At 36.7% G+C, this 23652-nt stretch overlaps 2 long non-coding RNA genes across 5 annotated transcripts in view; one reads left to right on the forward strand and one right to left on the reverse strand.

Annotated features, from left to right (window-relative positions):
* Positions 1-5450, reverse strand: part of LOC102154595 — a 58731-nt gene extending 53281 nt beyond the window's left edge. For both annotated transcript variants that reach the window (XR_005371717.1, XR_005371716.1), the window contains exon 1: positions 5153-5450. This is a non-coding gene — a long non-coding RNA (uncharacterized LOC102154595). The remainder of the gene's footprint in view (positions 1-5152) is intronic.
* The window catches only part of LOC111090366, a 48383-nt gene continuing 30138 nt past the window's right edge, over positions 5408-23652 (forward strand). For 2 of the 3 annotated variants that reach the window (XR_005371713.1, XR_005371714.1), the window contains exon 1: positions 5570-5781. This is a non-coding gene — a long non-coding RNA (uncharacterized LOC111090366). Of the gene's footprint in view, positions 5782-23652 lie in introns of all 3 variants that reach the window. The other variant, XR_005371715.1, reaches the window with a different exon arrangement.

Consider the following 23652-nt stretch of genomic DNA (forward strand, 5'->3'; position numbering starts at 1 on the left):
ACAGGCATGAGACTGATATCTCATTGTGGTTTTGATTTGCATTTCTCTTGTGATTAGTGATATTGAACCTATTTATATACCTATTGGCCATTTGAATATTTTCTTTGGAAAAATGTCTATTTGGGTCCTTTGCCCACATTTTACTACTATTATTTTTCTGATGTTGAAATGTATGTATGCTTTCTTTATGCATTTTATATTTTAACACCTTATCAGATATAAAGCTTGCAATTTTCCCCCCATTCTGTAGATTGTCTTCATCGTGTTATTTCTTCCACTCTTCAGAAGCTCTTTAGTTTGATGTAGTCATGCTTGTGTGTTCTTTTTTTTTTTTTTTTTTTATTGCTTTAGGTATCCTATCCTAAAAAACATTGCCAAGACTATGTCAAGGAACTTTTTTCCTATGTTGTCTTCTAAGAAATTTACAGTTTCAGTCTTTAATTCATTTTGAGTTTACTTTAGTGGTGTCAGAAAATGGGTATCGAATCATTCTTTTACATGTGAATATCCAATTTTCTCAGCACCATTTAACAAAATGACTGTCTTTTCCACATTAAGAATTTTTGAAATCCTTGTCAAATATTAGTTGACTTATATTCACAAGTTTACTTCTGGGCCCTCAATTCTGTTGCATTGATATGTCTGTTTTAATGCCAATAACATTGTTTTAATTACCAAAGCTTTAAAACTATAGTTTGAAATTAGTGTTATACCACCTGCTGTATTTTTCTTTCTTAGTATTGCTTTGTCTATCTGACGTCTTTTGTGGTTTTGTACAAATTTTAGGATTTTTTTTTCCTATTTCTGTAAGAAAGATCATTGGACTCCTAATAGAGATTGCATTTTATCTATAGATGACTTTGGATAATATGGACATTTTAACAGTATTCTTCAACCCTAAATACTGGATACCTTTCTACTTGTTTTCATCTTTGATTTCTTACATCAATGTCATAATATTCAAAGTAAGACTTTGAGTTCTTTAGTTAAATTTATTTCTAAGTATTTATTGCTATTATAAATTGGGTCTTTTTAAAGATTATTCTTCATTAATGTATAGAAACATTCGTGATTTTTGTATGTTAATTTTGTATCCTGCAACTTTACCTAATTTGTTGATTATATCTCATTTTTAATTAGAATTTAGAATAACCTGTATATAAACCATGTCAATAGCAAATAGAAACAATTTTACTTATTCTCTGTTAATTCTGATGACTGATTTCTTTTTTCTTGCCGGATTGCTCTAGCAAGAACTTTCTGTAATATGTCAAATAGAAATGGCAAGAATGAGCACCCTTGACTTGTTCCTGAACTTAGAGAAAAAGTTTTCAGCCTTTCAGCTTTGGGTATAATGTCAATTGCGGCCTTGCCCATGCACAGCCTTTATTATATTAAGCTACATTCCACCTCTAACCAATCTTTTGAAATTTGTTTAATGTGAATGGATGTTGAATGTTGTTATATGCTTTTTCTGTGTCTATTCAGATGACCTTGTGATTTTTTTCTTTTCATTAATTTAATATAGCGCATTGATCTATATATGTTAAGCCATCCTTGCAGCCAAGAGATATTTGCCAATTGGTTATGATAAATGATTCTTTTAAAGCTACTGAATTTGGTTTGCCAGTATTGTATTGAAAATATTTGCATCTATATTCATCAGTGATATTGGCCTGTAGTTTTTTATTTTCTGACAGTGTCCTTTTCTGGCATTTTGGTATCTGAGTAATGCTGACCTCATAAAATGAGTCTGAGACTATTTCCTCTTCTTCAATTTTTTAGGAAAAGTTGAGGAAAGATTGGTGTTAATTCTTCTTTAAATATTTGGTAAAATTCACCTATGAAGCTATCCGGTCCTAGGCTTTCTTCACTGGAAAAATTTTTATTACTGATTCAAATAATTCCATTTATTCACTCTTAGACTATGTGTTTCTTTAAGGTTAGTGCCTTATGGACAGAATATCTTTGGATCTTTTTAAAATCCTTTCAGCTATTTAATGGCTTTGGATTAAACCTCACCTATATTCCAAAATTTCATCAGTATCATTATGCTTCGACTTCTTTATCATATTCTTTTGTATTATTACTACAAGTTTTCCCCTTGTAGTTGACTATATATTGACCACTAACAGTGAGATTTATACCACCTTTATATATTTTAATGAGGATAATTAATATCCTTTTGGTTCCATTCAAATAACTCATTTAGCATTATGTGGAAGACAGATATATTGGTAATGAATTCCATCAACTTCTCTTTGGGAAAGTCCTTATTTCTATTTATTTCTGAAAGACAGCTTTGCCAGGTTTGCTATTCTCAGTTGTTTGTTTTTTTTTTTCTTGTTTTCAGTATTTTGAATAGATTATCCCATATGCTCTTGACCTTAAAAGTTTCTTTGGAGAAATCCATGTGTGTTCTTAAAGGGTTTCCCTTATTATGTGAGTGTCACTTTTCTTTTGCTGATTTCGAAATTGTCTTTTTGAATTTGCCTTTTTGCAATTTAGTTATATTGTGTCCCTTGTGTAGCCCTACTTAGGTTCAATTTACTAAGAGCTTTTGGACTTCATGGAACTGCATGCTCATTCTCTCTTCAGGATTAGAGAATTATCAGCCATTATGGCTTTTTTTTTTCATTATGGCTTTAAATATAATTTCTGTCCCTTTTTTTTTCTCTTCTCCTGTGGGATATTCATAATGCATATATTATATCCTTTTTGTCTCAAAAGTTCTATAGGCTTCCTTCACCTTTAAAAGTTTTTTTCTTTTTGTTCTTCTGACTGGGAAATTTTATTTTATTTTATTTTATTATTTTTTTGACTGGGAAATTTTAAATGTCCTATCTTCTGGATTGCTAAATCTTTTGCATGGTCAGATTTGCTGTTGATATTCTCTATTGTATTCCTCAATTGACTTGTATTCCTAAGCGCTAGGATTTCTGGTGTATGTGTCTGAGTGTGTATGTATTGATTTTTATTTCCCTGTTGAATTTCTCATTTTGTTTATGCTGTGTTGTGCTATTTTCATTTAGTTGTCTGTGTGTTCTTGTAGTTCACTAAACTTAGTTCATAAGTTTCCATTTCTTTACAGTCAATCATTGGAGCTTTACTAGATTCCTTTGGGAGTATAATGTTGACCCATTTTCCATGATCTTTGATTACTTACTTTGTGCCTGCACCTTCAGTAAGTAGTCTCTGAGAATTTATGGGTTCACTTTGGCAGACATTTCACTAGTCTACTAAGCTTTGGTTTCTGGATTTTTATGCTGGGAACATCTGTGGGCATTTGGGCTTATGTTAGGTCCATTTTGGGGTGAGGCCACTGCCTGAGCTCTTAGGTTTGGGAGTGATGCCACTGAATGACAAGAGTTGTACAGTCCTGATGGCTTTATTCCCTGCCCAAGGACAACTATTGAAGTATTGTGTAGTTGCCTGCATTCTCTGATCAAGCTTCCTAGACATTTGGGACTAAGTCAATAATTAGTAGGAGGTAGGACTATAAATTAGTTTTTCTGCTGTGGGAGAGAAGCAAAATGGACCCCAGTGCCTGCACAGCTGAGTATTTGGGGACCCAAATCAGGCAAGACTTTTCATTGAATTCTATGGCCAGATGGGGCTACTGGTTTTGCTTTGCAGACAGAGAAAGTCACAGACTGTGCTCTCAATCTTTAAGTGCCACTCTAACCAGGGCACGATGGGCTACCCAGTTCCTGTATGCCCTGGTTAGGTTCCATGGTTGGGTGGGCTGAAGTGTAAAATTAATTTTCCTTTCTGGTAGGGCCCTTGTTCAGTCCTTAAGGCTGGCAAGGCTCTTATTTTGGAATAAAATTAGGAAGGACTATACACCAAGTTGGACTGATGGGCAACTGTGCTAGCTCTGCAGAGGGGCAGTGACACTTGCTGGGCTCCCTGCTCATTTACTGCTATAATCAAAGTTGTAGGATGAGTTACACAGATCTCCAGGAGCTCTGGTTAGCTTCTCTGGGTCTGGTCAGGCTAGAAACTATATTCAGCCTTGGCCAGAGCTGTAAACTAGCTTTCCTGCTAAGTTGGGACTACAGAAAATGCTCCAGGGCTGACAAGGCTTATTGTTTGGTAAGCAAATCAGACAGATAGACAGGACTACTACCATGGCTCTGAGTGCAGAGAGCTGCTGGCTAGGTTCTCCACTCAAGTCCCACTTTAGTCGAAGCTGTAAGGTGGGCTATTGAGAATCCTGGGAACACTGTGCTTTGTGATTATTAGAAATGGTGGCTGTATTCAACAGTGGGCAAGGAAACAGATTAGCTTCTAAGCTTTGGGTGGAGAAAGTCATAGGTCTTGCAGCAGACCCCAAGGCTTATAAGCTAATCAGGCACACCTACACACCAAACTTTCAGTCTAGACTGTGTCACCAGGTGGGTTCTGCAGATGGCAGTACCCCTAGGCAAGTACTTTATTCAAATACTGCTGGGAAAAGTTTTCTAGGTGCTCAGGCCAGGGTTTTTGGCAGGCAGGGCCAGGAGCCAGCCATCCTTGCAAGGGTAAGGGATATGAATTATTTCCTCAGCCTGGGCAGGGTGGCAAAAACTGCTGTTTGTTGGGGTCTTTACTCAAGCAGAACTGCGCCTCAGATTTCCTGACAAGACAGAGCCACCTGCTTTGCTCTGCTAATTTGCACTGAAGCTTGTCAGACTCTCCACTCAAGTGTTGCTAAACTAAGCAGCTTCCCAGATGTTCTGGTCAAACAGGGCTGGGAGCTACCCTCAGCTGTGGGTGGTACCGTAAATGAGTTCCCCTTTTCTGGCAGAATGTGACAGCTAGGTCCAAGTTTTCCAGAATTTATAGCAAGGCTTTCTAGTTGGGGGAGCCAAGAGCTACACTCAGCTGGAGATGGGCTATAAATGGGGAGTATCCTGGGAATTGACCTTAAAAAAAGATGGTGATGTAGGTTGTTCCTAATTTGATTTTCCCCTCATATGAACAACTCACAACTCTTCAAGGACAGGGCACCATGGACTAAGAAAGTCCAAGAACCTGGGAGTAAGACTGAAGGCCCGCCCCCTTTCATCACAGAGAATGAAACCACATTAGAAGGATGAAAGGAGAGGCTACATGCTGACCACAGTGCCCCTCCCTCAGGTCAGTGCAGCAATAAACCAGGAGTACGCACCTGAGCCTATGGTTCCAGCAGTAAGAGAGCCCTTGGCGGACATCCAGCTCCCCAGCATCATGGGCCACGTCTTGAGAGTGGGTCACTCCAGTTTTGCCCCTCAGGGATTGTGGGAAAATCTGGGGGGTCTGACCCCTTGGGAAGCAGACAGAGAAGGGAGGGGTTTGCAGCAACCAGCTCTCAGGTTTTGGCAAACCAAATTCCTATATGAAGCCCACAAGCAGCAGCTCCAACCAGCAATTTTTCTCATCTGCAGAGTTTGATGAGGGAACTCCACAGGTCTGCCTGATTTGAGACCTCAAACAGCCTTACTATGGATCCTGGTCCCGCACTTGCGCCTAAGCAGAGCTAAGTCATAATCCTGCCCATTGTTGACTGTAGTCATCAGGCCCGCCCACCAGAAAGCTTTGCCAGAACACCAGGTGAAGCTGACTAATCCTCACTCTTTGGCACAAACCGTAGGCTCTATGCGTTCTTGTGTACCTTGAGTTTGTGTTTAATAATCTCTTTCGAGGCCTATTTGATTTTAGTGTATCCAGAGCTTCCAAAATTTTAAGATCACTGCATAGTTGTCCATTGTGTGAAGATACCATAATTTATTTAAACAGTCTTTACTGGTGGACATTTAGGTAATTTATAATCTTTCATTCCTGCAAACTAAAATGACGTTCATTATTTGTACATATGTGAAGGCGGAAACATATGCTCCATGTATGAAGCTTAAACTTCATAGTCCCCACTTCCATGGGTTCTGAATATTCACTTTTGTAACAAATTTTTTGTTTTTATATCTATTTTTTTCATTTTCTAGCATTAAGATATAATTGCTTTATACCACTGTTTTTAATGTGGAGAGCATAACAGTTTAACTTCCACACATCATAAATGGTTACCACTATCAGTTTAGATAGCATTTGTCATCTCATATACAATAAAAAGAAAAAGAAAAAAATCCACATGTAATGAGAATTTTTAGGATATACTCTTTTAACAATTTGCATACATATATCATAGCAGTATTAACTATAATCTCATGTTGTATTTAGTTCTTATAACTGGAAGTTTATGACTTTTCATCAGCTTCCAACACTTCTTTCCTGCAACCTCTGGATGCAGGAACCTCCTCCAACCTTTTTCTGCAACCACAAATCTTTTTCTATGATTTTTGTTTGTTTAGATTACAAATATAAGCAAGATCATACAGTATTTTTCTCTGACTCATGTCTCTTAGTACAGTGCCCTCAAACTTCAGCGGTATTGTCACAAATGACAAAATTTCCTCCTTTTTTTATGGATGAGTATTTCCACATATATTCATAGCTTCTTTGTCCATTTCTTCATGGATGAACATTTAGGTTTTTTCCCTGTGTTGGCTATAAAAATGAATAGTTCAGGTATCTTTTCAAGTTACTGTCTTTGTTTCCTATGGATATGCTCCCCAAAGTGGAATTTCTGGATCACATGTAGTTCTAGGTTTAGTTTTTTGAGGGTCATCTACACTTCTTTCCAGAGTGGCAGTACCAGTTTACAATCCCACCAACAGTGTACATACCTTTTCTCCACATCTTCTCCAGCATTTATCTCTTGTCTTTTGGATGATGGCTTTTCTAACAAGCATGAGATGAAATCTGATTGTGGTTTTGATTTGCATTTCCATAATGACTAGTGATGATGAGCATCATGTCATTTTGGAGAAATGTCTATTCAGATCTTTTGAACACTTTTTAAAACCGGATTGGGTTTTTTTGCTATTGAGTTGTAGGAGTTCTTTATGTATTCATGATACTAACCCTCTATCATATAGATGGTTTGCAATTTTTTTTTCCGATTCAATAAGTTGTCTTTTCCCTTTTGTTGATTGTTTTTCTTTTTCTGGGAAGCTTTTTAGTTTGATGTATTCCCACTTGTTTTGTTTTGTTTTGTTTTTGTATATTTTTTATTGGAGTTGAATTTGCCAACATATAACACCCAGTGCTCATCCCATCAAGTGCCCCCTCTCAGTGCCCATTACCCAGTCATCCCATCCCCCTACCCACCTCCCCTTCTACTACCCCCTGTTCCTTTCCCAGAGTTAGGAGTGTCTCATGCTTTGTCACCCTCTCTGATTTTTCCCCACTCATTTTTTTCTCCTTTGCTGCAAAATCCCTTTCACTATTTTTTTATATTCCCCCACATGATGATTGTCCTGTTTTGTTTATTTTTTTTCTTGGGCTTTCGCTGCCATATCCAAAAGAACATTGCTAAGACTTATATCAAAATTTTTTCCTATGTTTTCAGATAGTAAGTTCAAGGTTTTAGGTCTTAAGTTTAAGTTTTAATCCACTTAGAGTTAATTTTTGTGTGTGTAATACAGAGGTCAAATTTCACACTTTTATATGTGAATATACAATTTTCCCAGCATAGTTTATTGAAAAGACTCTTTCCTTCACTGAGTTTTATTGGCTCGCATGTCAAATATTAGTTAACCATAAATGTTTGGGTCCATTTCTGAGCTATCAATACTGTTTCATTGGTGTATTTGTCTGTTTTGAATTCCAGTTACAAAAAAAAAAAAAAGAATTCCAGTTACCATACTGTTTGATTACTATAGCTTCATAGCATAGCTTCAAGTAAGCAAGTGTTACACTTCCCATTTTGTTCTTCTTTCTCAGGAATGCTTTGGATATTTGGGATCTTTTGTGATTCCATATATACTTTAGGATTTTTTTTCTACCTCTATAAAAAATGTCACTGAAATTTTAATAGGCAGTTCACTGAATCTACAGATGCCCTTTGATAGTACTGACATTTTAACAATACTGATTTATCCAATGCCTGCACATAAGATGCCTTTCCATATATTTGTGTCTTTGATTTCTTTTATTAATTTCTAGTAGTTTTCAGAGTAGAGATCTTTCATTTCCTTGGTTAAGTTTATTCCTATTTTATTATTTGTGCTATTGTAAATGGGATAATGTTCTTTATTTTTCAAATAATTTAATGTTATTATAGAAATGCTATTGATTTTTGTATAGCAAATTTGTACTTTATACTTTTACTGACATAATTGATTAGATCTAACAGTTTTCTGGGGGGGTCTATAAATTTACTATATATAAAATTATGTCATCTGCAAATAGAGACAATTTTACTTCTTCCTTTCTAAAGCTGATGCCTTTTATTCATTTTTCTTTTCTGATTGCTCTGGTAAGGACTTTCCAGTACTGTTTTGAATGATGATAGTGGGCACTCTTGCCTCCTTCCTGATCTCAGAGGAAAAGCTTTCAATCTTTCACCATTGTATATCTTATCAAATAAGTAGGCTTATCTAATATGGCCTTTATTATATTAAGGTATGTTAATTCCTTCCATATCTAATTTGTTGAGAGGTTTTATTAGGAATGGCATTTTCACTGAAAAAATTGGACATGTAACACTGTACAAATTGAAGGTGTACAATTTACTTTGATACATTTATATATTGTAATATGGGTGCTATTGTAGCAATATTTATTGCTACATAATTATAGCATGTTATTGTCTATAATCATTTGACTGGGTATTTGACCTTTATGGCTTATTTACTACTCACTATATATTCATACTCTTAAACACCATCAGTCTTATCCACCACCTCTCATTCTCTGGTAACTGTATTATTTTTGTTTTTTCATTTTTACGGGTCTGACTTTTTTAGATTCCATGTTTAAATGAAATCATACAGTGCTTGTCTTTCTCTGACTTACCTCACCCAGTGTTATATGCTAAAGGTCCACCCATGTTGTCACAAATGGCACAATATCCTCCTTCCTCATACCTAATAACATTCCATTTTGTATGCATACCACAAATTTTTAATTCACTTGTCAGCATTTGGGTTGTTTCCATATCTTGGCTACAGTGAATAATGCCACAATAAACATGGGATGGCATATTATCTAAAAAAAAAAAAAAAAAAATCCAGTTTCCATTTCCTTTGGATATATATCCGTAGTGGATTTGCTGGGGTTTTTGGCAGATCTATTTTTCATTTTCTGAGGAACCTCCATGATCTTTTCCATAGTGGTTGAACCAATTAATATTCCCACAATGTGTGAGGGTTCCCTATTCACCCCATCCTCACCAGTACCTGTTGTCTCTTATCTTCTTGACAGTAGCAATTGTAACAGATGTGAAGTAATATCTACTTGGAGGTTTTATTTTTTAATTTTTAATTGAAATATAGTTGGCCTGTATCAGTTTCAGGTATACAACATAATTTCTCTTTATTTTTGTGTCAATTGTAGGTTTTTGGTTGCTATAAAGTTTATGTATAACATACTATGTATGTAGTAGCTATATTAAGTCAATGGTTGCTTGTTTGAACATAATCTGAAATTATTATCTCCAGGTTTTATGTTTATGATGTCATCTTTTATATTTTGATTTTGTGTATCTCTTAATTATTGTAGATATAATTAATTTTACTACTTTTGTCTTTTAACCATTGTACTTATAAGTTGTTGATCTGCTTACCTTTACTGTATATTTCCTTTTACAAGTAAACTTATTTCCTTTTGTAGTTTTCTTGCCTCTAGTTATGTTTTCTTTCTTCTTAAAGAAGTTCCTTTAACATTTCTTTTAAGGCCAGATTGAAGAGGTGGTGAACTCCTTTAAATTTTGTTCTTCTGGGAAACACTTTCTCCAATTTTAAATGTTGACCTTAACAGGTATTCTTGGTTGTAGATTTTTTTTTTCTTTTCTTTGAACACTTTGTATATATATTGTGCCACTCCTTCTAGGCTTGCAGTTTCTGTAGAAAAATTAGTCGTTAGCCTTAAGGATTTCTCTTTACCTAACTGCTTTTCTCTTGCTGCTTTTAAGACTCTATCTTTAATATTTGCCGTGTTAATCATTATGTATCTTGGTATGGATTTTCTTGGTTTCATTTGTTTGTGGAGTTCTCTGTGCTTCCTGGACCTGGATGTTTGTTTCTTATGCCAGGATAGGGAAGTTTGTAGCCATTTTATCTTTTCTTTAAGAGTTTATTTTATTTATTCATGAGAGACAGAGAGGCAGAAACAGAGGCAGAGGGAGAAGCAGGCTCCCTGCACGGAGCTTGATGCGAGACTCAATCCCAGGATCCCAGGATCATGACCTGAGCCAGAGGCAAATGTTCAACCACTGATCCACCCAGGTGCCCTGCTATTATTTCTTTAAGTTTTCTGCCTTTTTCTCTCTCCTCCTCCTCCTAGGGTCCCTATAATAGGAATGCTATCATGCTTGGTGTTGTCATGGAGGTCCCTTAACTAATCCTCATTTAAAAATTTGTTGTTGCTGTTATTATTATTGTTCCCCTTGGCTGCCTTTCACTACCCTGCGTTCCAATTACTGATACATTCTTCTGCAACTTCTAATCTTCTGTTGATTCCCTCTAGTTTATTTTTCATTTAAGTTACTGTATTCTTCAACTCTGACTGGTTCTTGTTCTCAAATCCAGTGAGTATCTTTATGACCATGACTTTGAATTCTTTATCATGTAGATTCTTATCTCCATTTCATTTAGCATTTTTTTCTAAGGTTTCATCTTTTTCTTTTGTTGGGACATATTCCTCTGTCTCCTCATTTGGTCTATCAGTGTTTACTTGTATGTATTCGGTCTGTCAGTTGTCTCCTAATCTTGAAAGTAGTAGCCTTATGTTGAAGGCATCCTTTGGGGCCCAGTAACAAAATTCCTCGTGGTCACCAGAATTAAATGTTCCTAGGTTGTCCCCTGTGTGGGCTGCATGTGCTCTTCTATCGTTGCTGGGCTACAACTACTTATTCTACACTGGTGGGTGGTGCTGGCCCTTAGTCCAGCTATCTGCAGTGACCAGCCACAACTACTGTGGGTGCAGTAGTGGTCAGGGTTTTCATTCCAAGGAGTTAGCTTAGAGGCACAGCTTTAGACACTGTGTGTGTGTGTATGCGGTGATGGGAAGGGCTAGCTTTCCCTCCCCTTGGGGCAAGAATAACTTTGAGGGGAACATCTGTCCCAGCCAGGGCCCACTGGGTGTGGCAGTGCAATAGTTGGTCTGTGGGGATATCTGTCTATACTGGGGCTGCCTGCCAGGTGTGGAAGTGTGGAAGGCACATCAAAGGATCTCCTGCCAGTGTGGGCTGGTTGAGTAATCTCCAGGGGAGCATGGGTACAGGGTGAGTGATGCTAGTAAGGCAGAAGGAAGGTACCAGTACTGGTTTCTGCAAGCATCTGGCCAACCAGGCTAAAGGAGGGTGGGAATACTGCCAGTACTTCAGTTCCTGGGAAAAGCTCCTGCAGATCCCTGATCCTCTGGCACAAGTCCTAAAATTAGTCAATAAATCTTCATGGATAGCCTTGGCACTTCTCAAACTGCTGTTTCTGTGCTTGTCTTGAACTGATTGATATAACATGCTGACCGTTAAAGACCAGAGACAGTTGTCTAAAAACCCTCTAGCTCTCCAAGAGTTATCTGGGAGAAAAATCAGAGTCCTACTGATTTTCAGAGTCAGACCTTATAAGGATTCATCTTCCTAGTACAAGTCCTGAAGGCGGGGGTGCCTGTTGTGGGGCTTAATCCCCTCACCACTCCATACCTATGATCTTTCTCTCCCTCAACTGCATGTTACCACATGGGGGTTTGGTTCCAACCATATCTCTACCCCTTGTACCCTTTTCAGTGTAGCCATCTCTTTAAGTCTTTAGCTATGAAAGATCTGCTCTGAAATCTTCAGGTCATTTTCAGAGTGACTTAATATGCAGTTGATGCCCTTGTGTGTCAGTAGTTAGGGGGTAAGCTCAGGATCCCCCTCCTCGGCCGTGTTCCCTCACTCTTCATTGTGATATTAATTGGCATATCCCAGATGATTAGTGACGTAGAGCATTTTTTCATTTGCTCCTTGGCCACTTTTATATTTTCTTCGGAAAAAAAATGTCTATTTAGTGTTTCTCTCCAATTTATTGTTTAGTATTTATTGTATATATTCTGCATCTATTAACTCCTCATCTGATATAGGGTTTGCAAAAATGTTCTCCCATTCTGTACATTGTCTGCCATTTGTTAATTCTTCCTTCTGCCATACAGAAACTCTTAAGTTGGTCTATGGCCATACCACCCTGAATGTGCCCTATCTTGTGAGAAGGTTTCCAGTTGATATAATTCCATTTGTTAATTTTTGCTTCTGTTTTTGGTGTTTTTAGCATCATGTCCAAAAAAAAAAAAAATCATTACCAAGACCAACATCAGCAAACTTCTTCCCTATATTTCCTTCTAGAAATTTTATGGCATCAGGTTTTGTGTTTAAGTCTTCGATCCTTTTCAGATTAATTTTTGTGAGTGGTGTGAGGTAGAGGTGCAGTTTCACTGTTCTGCATGTGTTTCTCATTTCCCCAGAAGCATTTGTTGAAGAGTCCATCCTTTCTTAAATACATGTTCTACTTTGATTATTGGTTGACCCTATATGACAGGATTCAATTCTGATCTCTTTAATCTGTTTCATTCATTGATGTGTCTCTTTCTGTGTCAGTGCCACATATTCACTGCTGTGGCTTTGCAGTATATTTTGAAATACGGAAGTGTCATGCCTTTCTTTTTTTTCCCTCAGGAATGCTTAGGCTATAAAGGGTCCGTTGTAGGTTCACACAAGCTTTAGGAGTCTTTCTTTTGTTTATGTAAAGAATGCTTTTGTATTTTGATAGAGAGTGTATTGAATCTGAAGATTACTTTTGGTATTTTGGCCATTTTAACAGTTAATTCCAAACCATGAATACAGGATGTCTTTTATTTGTTTGTGTCTTTAGCTATGTTCAACAATGTCTTGTAGTTTATATTGCACATATCTTTAACTTCCTTGCCTAACTTAATCCTAAGTGTTTTGTTATTTTTAATGCTATTAAGAATGGAACAGTTGCCTTGTTATTTAGTTTTTCGATTGAAATAAAATTGACATACAATATCCTATTAGTTTCAGGTGTACCTCCTAGTTATTTGATATTTTTCTATATCACAAAATGGTGATCACGGTAAGTCTGGTTACTATCTGTCACTATACAATGTTATGTCAATATTATTTTCTGTCTTACCTATGCTGTACCTTACCTCCTTATGATTGACTTCTTTTATAACTGAAAGTTTTTACCTCTTAATCCTCTTTATCTGTTTTTTTTTTCAATCTCCCGCCACTTCTCCCACTGGTAACCAAGAGTTTCCTGTATCTGTGATTCTCTTTCTGTTTTGTTCCTTTTGCTGGTTTTGTATTTTAGGTACCACATATAAGTGAAATTTTATGGCATGTGTTTTTCTCTGATTGACTTATGTATTTGTGTAATACTTTCTAGGTCCATCCATGTGGTTAAAAATGGCAATATTTTATTCTTTTTCATGGCTGAGTCATATGTGTGTGTATCGCATTTTTATGCATTCACTGATTGATGGACGCAGGTTGCTTACATATCTTGGCTATTGTAAATAATACTGCTGTGAACATAGAGGTACGTATATCTTTTTGAATTCATATTTTTGTTTTCTTCAGATAAATACCCAGAAATAGGTTAGATGGATGATATTTCTATTTCTATTTCTATTTTTTGAGGGACCTTATTACCACTTTCCATAGTACTGGCTGCACCAACAGTGCATAAGATCTCCTTTTCTCCAAACCCTTCCCAACACTTGTTATTTCTTTTTTAAATACTAGCCATTCTGACAGGTTTGAGGTCATATCTCATTGTAGTTTTGATTTGCATCGTCCTGACAATTAGTGATCTTGAGCATCTTTTCATGTGTCTGTTGACCATTATGTGTCCTCTTTTGAAAAATGTATTTTCAAATTCTCTGTTCAGTTTTTAATCAAATTTTTTGGGGTTTTTGGTGTTGATTTGTATGAGTTCTTCATTTATTTGGATATTAATCCCTTATCAGATATGTTATTTGCAGATATCTCCTCCCATTCAGTAGATTGTCTTTTAATTTTGTTGATTGTTTCCTTTGCTGTGCAAAAGCATTTTACTTTGATGTAGTCACAGTTGTTTATTTTTGTTTTGATTGCATTGGATGAGAATACAGTTCCAAAAGGCTATTTCTAAAACAGATGTCCAAGAGATTACTGCCTATATTTTTTAAGGAGTTTTATGGTTTCAGGTCTTACATTCATGTCTTTGGTTTATTTTCATATATCATGTAGGAGAGTGGTCCACTTACATTCTTTTACATTAGCTGTTCAGTTTGTCTAGCACCATTTATTGAAGGGATTGTCTTTTCTCCACTATACATGCTTGTTTCCTTTGTTGTAGATCAACTCATCATATAAGTAAGGTTTTTATTTCTAGGCTCCCTATTCTGTTTCATTAATACATATCTTTTTTTGTGACAGTACCATACTGTTTTGGTAACTATGGTTTTGTATTCTACTCTGATAACAATCATAGATCATCTCTGTAAGCTGAGTGGTTGACCAGACATCCAGGACCCAGCCAGAAGTTCAGTGCAGCATCCAAGCTTCTCACTAACTCCAATAGAGTAAGCAGGTTGTCCTCACAGAGGGGCTTTCACATTGCAGATGATGAATTGGCTCATATTGTCCATGAACTCCATGCACACCTGTGTGCACTGTCCCGTCAGGCCCAGCACCTTGGTGACCCTGCCCAGCTTAATGGGCTTGGGCTGCACTTGGCTCACTTAGTAGTATACTTCTGAGATTGTAATGCTTCCCATTTTCTTATTTCTCAAGGCTGCTTTGGTTAGTTAGGATCCTTTATGATCTTATACAAATTTTAGAATTATTTGTTCTAGTTCTGTGAAAAATAGTATTGGTATTTTGATAGGGATTATGTTAAATCTGTGGATTGCTTCAGGTGGAATGAGAAGTTTAACAATATTCTTCTAATCCATAGGTATGGTATACATTTACATAGATTTGTTTTTTCTTTGAATACTTTCATCAATATCTTATATTTTTTTCATCAATTATCTTATATTGCTTTTTATGCAATGGTGAATGAGATTTTTTTCATTTATTTTTCTCATATTTTATTATTAGTATATAGAAATGCAACAGAATTTTGACCATTAATTTTGTATCCTGCAACTTTCCTGAATTTCTTTATTAGTTCTAATAGTTATTTGGTAGAAGTCTTTATAGTTTTCATTATTTATATCATGTCATCTACAAGTAGTGATATTTTTACTTCTTCCTTGCCATTTTGTTTGCTTGCTTATTAATTTTTTGTATGTATATATGTATGTATGTTTGAGTGCCATGTCTATTACTTTCAGTACTATGCTTAATAAAAATGATAATTGTAGGTTTCCTTGTCTTATTTCTGAATCAACATTGAGCATGATTTTCTTATACTTTGTTAAGGAGTTTAGCATCTATGTCTGTCATGGATATTGGCCTATAATTTTCTTTCCTTGTAGTGTTTTTGTCTGGTTTTGGTTTCAGGGTAATGTTGGCTTCATAGAGTGAATTTGGAAATATTTCTGTTCAATTTTTTTGAATCGTTTGAAAATGATAAGCATTCACTCTTTTATAATTGGTAGAATTCACTTCTGAAGCTGTCTGGTTTTGGACTTCTGTTTGATAGAAATTTTTTGATTACTGATTCAATTTAATTAATAGTTATCCATCTGTTCAGATTTTCTATTTCTTCATGGTGCAGTCTTGGGAAGTTGTGTTTCTAGGAATTTATCCATTTATTTTAGGTTGTCCAATTTTTTGGCATATAATTGTTTGTAATAGTATCTTATAATCCCTGGTATTACTGTGGTTTAGTCTTAATGTTCTTTTATTTCTTACTTTATATAGGTGAATCTTGTTTCTTGATTATGTGGCTAAAGGTTTATTAATTTGTTTATATTTTCAAAGAACCAGCTCTTAGTGTTTTTTTTAACCTCTATTTCCTTTATTTCTGCTCTAATCATTATTATTTCCTTCCTTCTACTAAATTTGGACTTTGTTCTTCCTTTTCTAGTGGCTTTAGGTATAAAGTATTTGAGATTTTTCTTTTTTCTTGAGGTAGGCATGTATTGCTATAAACTTACCTCTTAGAAGTGTTTTTGCAATGTCCCATTGGTTTTTTTTTTTTTTTTAAAGATTTTATTTATTTATTTATTCATGAAAGACTGAGAGACAGAGAGAGCCAGAAACAAAGGCAGAGGGAGAAGCAGGCTCCATGCACCGGGAGCCCGATGTGGGATTCGATCCTGGGTCTCCAGGATCGCGCCCTGGGCCGAAGGCAGGCGCCAAACCGCTGCGCCACCCAGGGATCCCGTGTCCCATTGGTTTTTAAATGTGCTTATATTCACTTGTAATTTTCTTTCATTTTTTTGTTGAGCTGTTGACTATTTAGAAGAATGTTGTTCGGTCCCCATATATTGGTGGCTTTTTCCTGTTGTTGTTGTTTTTTTTTTCCTTGTAATTTCTAATTTCATTCCTGTTTGGTTGGGAAATATGCTTAATGTGATTTCAATCTTAAATTTATTGAGATTTTTCTTATGGCCTAACCTAACAGGGGATCTATCCTAGAGAATGTTCTATGTGCACTAGAAAATAATTTATATTCTGTTTGGGATAGAATGTTCTGTACGCATCTGTTAATTCCTTGTAGTCATGTGCGTCCTCCAAAGCCACTGTTTTCTTCTTGATTTTCTGCTTGGATAATCTCTCCATTGGTGTAAGCAGGGTGCTAGAGTCCTCTACTATTATTGTATTACTGTCAACTTATTTTACATCTGTTAATATTTGTTTTATACATTTTAGGGCTCCAGTGTTGGATGCATAGATAGTTACAATTGTTATATTCTCTTGTTGCATAGATACCTTTATTATTATGTAATGTCCTTCTCTGTCTCTTGTTACAGTCTTTATTTTAAAGTCCTTTTTTTTTTCCTGAAAAAAGTATTGCTAATTTTAGGTTTAGTTTTGTTTCCATTTCCATGAGATGTATTTTGTCATCCTGGTACATGGTCTTGAGTATTGGGCAGACCAGCCAAGGGGAGAGCCAAGCTGTTCTGGGTCCCATTTGTGCAGCCTGCAAAGGAATATGGTCCAGTGACAAGGCAAACATTTGTATCATAATGTCTTGGATTGATTCGTAACATCACTAGAAGGTTTGAAGATGCATTTGTGGAATCAACCATGGTGTTTGATTATAGTATTTTTTTGGCATATTACCTAGGAAGGATTCAATGACATTTTTATTTTCAATACAAAGGGAGATTTTTCCTTCCACTAGCCTTTCCTGAGTAGAGAATAGATCTTGAGCTTCAATGGATGTTTCCTACTGTCAAATTACCATAGGAGGAAGTAGAGTGATTTTGTCCTCTTTGTGGTGGATGGATACCACTCCCTTTTTTACACCCATTGTCCAGGATGGGTCCACCAGGTACTTACACTGGCAGGAACAAAAACTCCTTCAGGTTCTTTTGCATTACCTAGATGTTGACATAACCAGCAGTCTGATAGATTAGTTAAAGTGGCCAGGGTTTGGAAGACTGGTGTGAGTAGGTGTTTAGGTTGTGCTAGAATTGTTGGAAAAGCAGTAAGAGTGAGTTAAAATGAGACACAGTTTGAAAGGGAGCCCATAATGGAGGAACAGGGGAAGAATAGGGTAAGACAAGCAATCTCCCACCAATCTTCATGTAAATGGAGAAGAAAGGGTTTTATTTAAAATTCTGGGTCAGAGAATTTACCAAGTTAGGGAGAGGGGAAGTTTTAAGAGAAGATAAATGGAGACAAAATTCTCGATTCAAGATCTTTGACAAAGTTGTCTACTCCATAATTTCATTCACTCTAGAAGCCTGAGTAAGCTCTGAAAATCCTCAATTTAAGGTCACTCATAGAGATGGCCTTCTGTTTGTCATAGGGGTGATGATTTGGATCTAGCTTAGTGTGTCTCGTGTTAATGCAGGAAGATTGATTTTTTATTTTGATGATGATTGTAGATGGTTAATGATACTTCCTAACGCCTCTCCCACTGTGACAATGAACGATTTCTTGTAAAAACTTTGATGCATGCTTCATTCATGTGCTTAGAACTCAGGCAGCTCTAAGCCCCATAGGCAATGGGGACAACTCTCTCCAGGCCCAAGGCTGATCCCGGATGGGCTCTTGCCATGTCAGATGCGCTAGTCCCAAACCCACCACAGAGTAGCTTGTGCTGAGCCCTGGGAAGGAAAGTGCAAAGTTGTTACCACGAATGGGTGAGACCCTTCTGGTATTTGCATGTGGCATTTGTGCCTTATGTAGCCAAGTGATGGGCTTAGCTGCATGTGCACTCCTGGCCTTGGAGTACTATTCTTGCCTTTCCATTCCTACTGCCAGGAGTAATGAGCTCTGGGCAGGCAAAACTTGAGGGGACATGAGGCAAGCATAGTTGGCCAAGTCCCCTCTCTGCTGCAAGGGCTTGAGACCTGAGCCACACTCTAGGTTTTTGTTTGTTTTTTTGTTTTTTTGTTTTACTTTCCTTCTTAGTTGAAGTTCTCACTATGTTCACTCTTTTCTCAAGTTTGGTGAGCATTTTATGACCATTAGTTTAAACTCATTATCAGGTATCTTGCTTATCTCTAAATTCTGAATTTTTTTTTGACAATTCATAGATCTCCATTCTTTGGGTCAATTATTAGAACTTAATTAGCTTCCTTTGGTGGCATCATTTTTTCATGATCATTATTCTTTATATTGGCCTCTATACATGAATAGGTGATGTTGTCTTCCAGACTTTGCAGGTTCACTTTAGCACAGACAGTTCCCCAGTCAGCTCATTCTGTGTTTCTGGACATGTGTACTGGTAACATCCTTGGGTCATTAGGATTTCCTTTGTAGTGAGGCAACTGTTTGATTTCTGAGGTGAGGAGTGAGAGGATATGCCACTGGCTGAGAATAGCTGGATAGGACTATTTGCTTCATTCCCTGTCCATGTGAGGCTGTGATAGGCTTCTTTGTGTGTGTTTATACTTTTTGCATCCTTTTTCTTAAAGATGGCAGTGAGAAGTATATAGACGTCATGTCCCCACAAAACTTGAATCTATCCCTGTTGAGTCTATCTATAGGATGATTTAACAGAAGTACAATTTGCTGGACCAAAGGTAGATGTATTTATGATTTTAAGGATATTATCAAATTGTCTTCCACTAAAGTTGGAAAATACACATTCCCAGTAGTAAAATATGAAAATATCTGTTTTCTACATTTTCACTGACATATTATCAAGTGTTATCATTTTTCCATCTTCACCAACATGATAAGAAAATATAGGAACTCCTATTTCTCTTTGCATTTTTGTATTGTGATGGAAATTGATCCATTTCCATAAGTTTAAGAGCCCCTGAATTTTCCTTTCTAGTGCATTGTCTCTTCAAATATCTTGATTATTCTCTCCTGTTGATTTATAGAAGCTTTAGCTATATTAAAGTCAATATGACTCTGCTGATATGTTTTCTATTCCCCAGCTTCTTTTCTCCATTTTCGTGTTTTATTTATTTATTTATTTTCTGCAGATTTTTTTTTAAATGACTATCTTTTTATAGTTGATTTTGTGGAACAATTAGAAAGATGTTTCCCATCTCTGAAAAAAAAATCATACGTATCTGTATATATGCTATTGGTTCTGTTCCTCAGGAGAGCCCTAACACACATGGTACGTAAAGATTGTTTTCAATCATTCATCTTCCCTTCATGAAAGAGAATAAAATATCCCCACCCTTTGCCAATTTACCTGCATAGTTACGTATATAAGTAGGCGTAAGCTTGACATGTGTAGTACAATAAAACATTTATATGGTCTGTGTCCACAGCTTTCTGGAGAAAACTTAAAAACTCCTGGAAGCAATAGGAATATCTGTTTTATGTTAGTGAGACCCCTAGATAACTTCTAGATGGGGGTTCTAGACCAACTATGTGATTAGACAACTGGGACTCTAAGAGAATTAAATCTTCAGGGAGGATTTTGAGTTCAACATGTGGTCAATAATTTCACCAATCATGCCTACCTAATGACACCCTAATAAATACTATGCATACTGAGGAATGGGTGAGCTTCCTGGTTGCTAAAGATATTAATGTGCTGGAGTTGGGGGGTGGGGGAGGAGGACAGGATGGTCTTTGTGCCATTCCAGACCTCATTCTTATTCATCTGGATTGTCCTGAGTTATAGTCTTTATAAAAGAGCTGTAATTATTACTAAACACTTTTTTAATGTCTGTGGACCAGTTTAGCAGATTATCAAATATAAGGACATTTTTGGAGCCACCCAAATTTGTAGCCAGTTGATTGGAAGAACAGGTGACCTCAGGCCCCCCCTCAAGTCTGAAGTAGGGGTAGAATTGTGTTGTACTGAGCCCATAAATCTCTGGAGCCGAGGTTAACTCTGAGGACGTAGTGTCAGAAGCGGATGGCAGGCCACTCCACTGGAATTGAAATCCTACCATGAAACTTACTTTGATGAGTGAAACAAAAACACAAGAAGTGGCCGAGCAGAGGCTGTGAGAGCTTGCGCATTTCTAGCTTTTAGTTCTACGTCTCTGCCCAGCTGAGAACCCTGCCTTTAGCCTAGGTCCTAAAGCAAAAAAACACAGAGCAGAGCTGAGCTGGCATATACCTTTGGACATATACTGTGGGAAGGGGAAACAAAGTTAAAATACACCATTATAGTAAAATGCTGTAAGCCATTGCTGAGATTTGGGAGTCATTTGTTGCAACAAGATAGCCTAACAAAAACCAACTTATCCCTCTGAATTGCTTCCTTTACCTCTCTATCCGCAAAGCCGTCAAATGGCATTATCATCCACTTAGTTACCCTTTACCCGTTATCATCCAGTCAACCAGAATCTAGGAGTCAAACTCTTGAACCTTCTATTTCCTTTACTCTACACACTGAACCTATTTTTTAGCAAATTCTATCATTTCTGTCTCCAAAGTGTACCACAGATACACTCTCAAAATCTTTACTGAAATGGTTCTCTCTTGCCTACATTGCCCAGATTTCATCCCCAGCTTCTTTTCTTGTCCCCTTCCAATTCATTCTCTGAAGAGCTGCAAGAGTTCATCCTAAAAGATCAATTCGATGGTATAATTTTTTTCTGCTTAAAATCCTCACCGGTTTTCCATTAGCGTCAGCATGAAATCCAACTCTTACCTTGATCTACCAGTCATGCTTCATCTGTGCCTTGTTTCTAACCCCATCACATGCCAGTTACTTCCTTATTTGTCTTATTCCAGATACAGTAGTCTTCTTTTTGTTCTTCAGACCCATTCACCTTTTTCCTACCTCGGGATCTCTGAATGCGTTATTTCTTCAACCTAGAAAGCTTTTCTTCTCAGTCTTTGAATGCCTAGTTCTTTTTCTTTATTTCTGAGTTTAAATGTCCTCTCCTTACAAGGCTTTGCTGACCACCCTTATCTAAAGTAATTCCTCTCTTTGCAGTTTGTCTCCACTCTTCTCCCTGTTATTATTTAAGTTTATGTTTTAACTTGCTTTCCCTGTAAAACATGTTTACTTTATGAGGGCAGAACGGTGGCTGTCTTGTTCCCTGTGCTTTTCTCCAGGGCCTCGCACACAATAGATGCTTAGGACACATTTGTTAAGTAAATGAATCATTTGATGGAGAGCAGTTGGGATATAGGGTGGGTCACACAAAGGATTCGCCTGGCTGTTGAACAGGCCTGTAACTAATCCTAATCTCCAGGATCTCCTTTGTTGGTTGCTTGTCTTGGCTGCTTTTAGGTAAAGGGAAACACTCAGTGTTCCATACTGTAAGGTTTTCCTTTGCCTAGGACACTGCTTGCTTTCCACACAGATAACCCCCATCCACCCTGCCCTAACCACTAATGCTACCAAATTCCAAAACCTTCCCTCTGCTTCTCATTAACAGGTTGGCCAGATGGCTGACAAGCTATTTCCCTGTGGTAAATAGATTGTGTGTGTGTGTGTGTGTGTGTGTGTGTGTGTGTGTGTGTGTGTGTGTTGAAAAGAAAAGGCACGGAAGATTGTTCAATTTTTAGGCAGGTTTGGACAGGTGTGTTGCTCTGCTATTCACTCTTCTCCTGTAGGACTTCCCATTTAGTCATCCGGGCCCTTTATCTCTGCATTCCTCTCCAGTCTTTTCCTAGATACCTCACATCCCAATCTCTTCCACTAACATCACTCTTCCCAAACTCAGGGGTGTGGTAGGTAAAAACAAAAACAAAATAAAACCAAAGCCTCTCTCTTCCAGTCTCTTCTCTCACATTTTCTCTCAGGCTCATGGCAAGAGGGGCATTTAGTTAGGAATATGTTGGTGATTAGGACTGAGCTGAAATGCATCAGTGGAGTTTGCTACCTGGCAAAGAATGACACTAACTTGCAGCCGGACAGTTAAATCTGTATTTAGACAAGACAAATTGTTTCACATCTCCACTGTTTGGGTATCTGCAAATTAAAATTTTCTGTCCTTATGCTTGAAATTTTTCTCCATTAAAGATATATGGCTTATTAGATTTTGAATCATTAAAAAGTATTTTGCTACACCTCAAGTCTCTGTGATTAACAAATGGGGAAAACTTTGAGGTTTTGTGGGGAAAGGATAGAAAATAGATTTCGTTCTCTAATGTGAATGATTTAATATTAAGATTTGAACTATAGGAAATACCTTCCAATATTTATATATAATCCAAGTGGGATTTTTTCTTCATTATAAATTCTCTAATGTTTAATATGCAAACATTAGAGAAAGATCTGACGTTCTATGTGTTTATAAGGTGTTTTGCCTGTGTGGTGGGCATTTTGTTTTTGGGACTATTCTTTAGAGGTTGTCAATTTTAATATTTGTTGAAATTTAATACAATTTGTTTCATTTTTTTGCTTTATGGATTATGTCATCAGGTTTAATAACTACTTCCCCATTTATAAAGATGATCTATTTATTCTTAAAGTGTTATACTTTTTAGCTATCAATCCACCTGGCTTTCATTTCTTTATGTACTGTGAGAGGTAGTGAAATTTTTTTTCAATATGGATAATTTTCTGTGATGTCCCTACCAACTTGTAGAGCCATATTATGTACTAAATTTCTATACATACGTGGGTTCTCTGTTCTGCTCTGTTGATGTGTGTTTCTAACCTTGTGTCAATACCATATCATCTTTCTTACTGTTGTTGCTTATGAATCTTATTTGGCAGAACAAGCCTCTTCCCTTGTTTTTCAATGACAGGAGAGTTTTAAATATCTGGGGGAGCTTAAAGATACAGACTGTGACTACATACACATGCATATAAACAATGGAATTGACTTTATAAATTATTTGGGGGAAATTGATATCCATCGAGCATTGTCTTCCAATTTATGCACATGGTATCCTTTATTTATCGAGTCTGTTTCATATTGTTATTTATTTAGATTTTATTCCAATAAAGCTTCACAATTTTCTCAAATATTTTAGGCAAAATTTCTAAGATTTGTTTTTAAAGTATCTCATACTTTTTGGTGTGCTATTTTATATAATATCTTTTTTGTCATTTGTGTATAGGAATACATTTTTTAAATCAT

This window comes from Canis lupus, chromosome 16, assembly GCF_011100685.1.
Source record: "Canis lupus familiaris isolate Mischka breed German Shepherd chromosome 16, alternate assembly UU_Cfam_GSD_1.0, whole genome shotgun sequence".
NCBI classification, from domain to species: domain Eukaryota; kingdom Metazoa; phylum Chordata; class Mammalia; order Carnivora; family Canidae; genus Canis; species Canis lupus.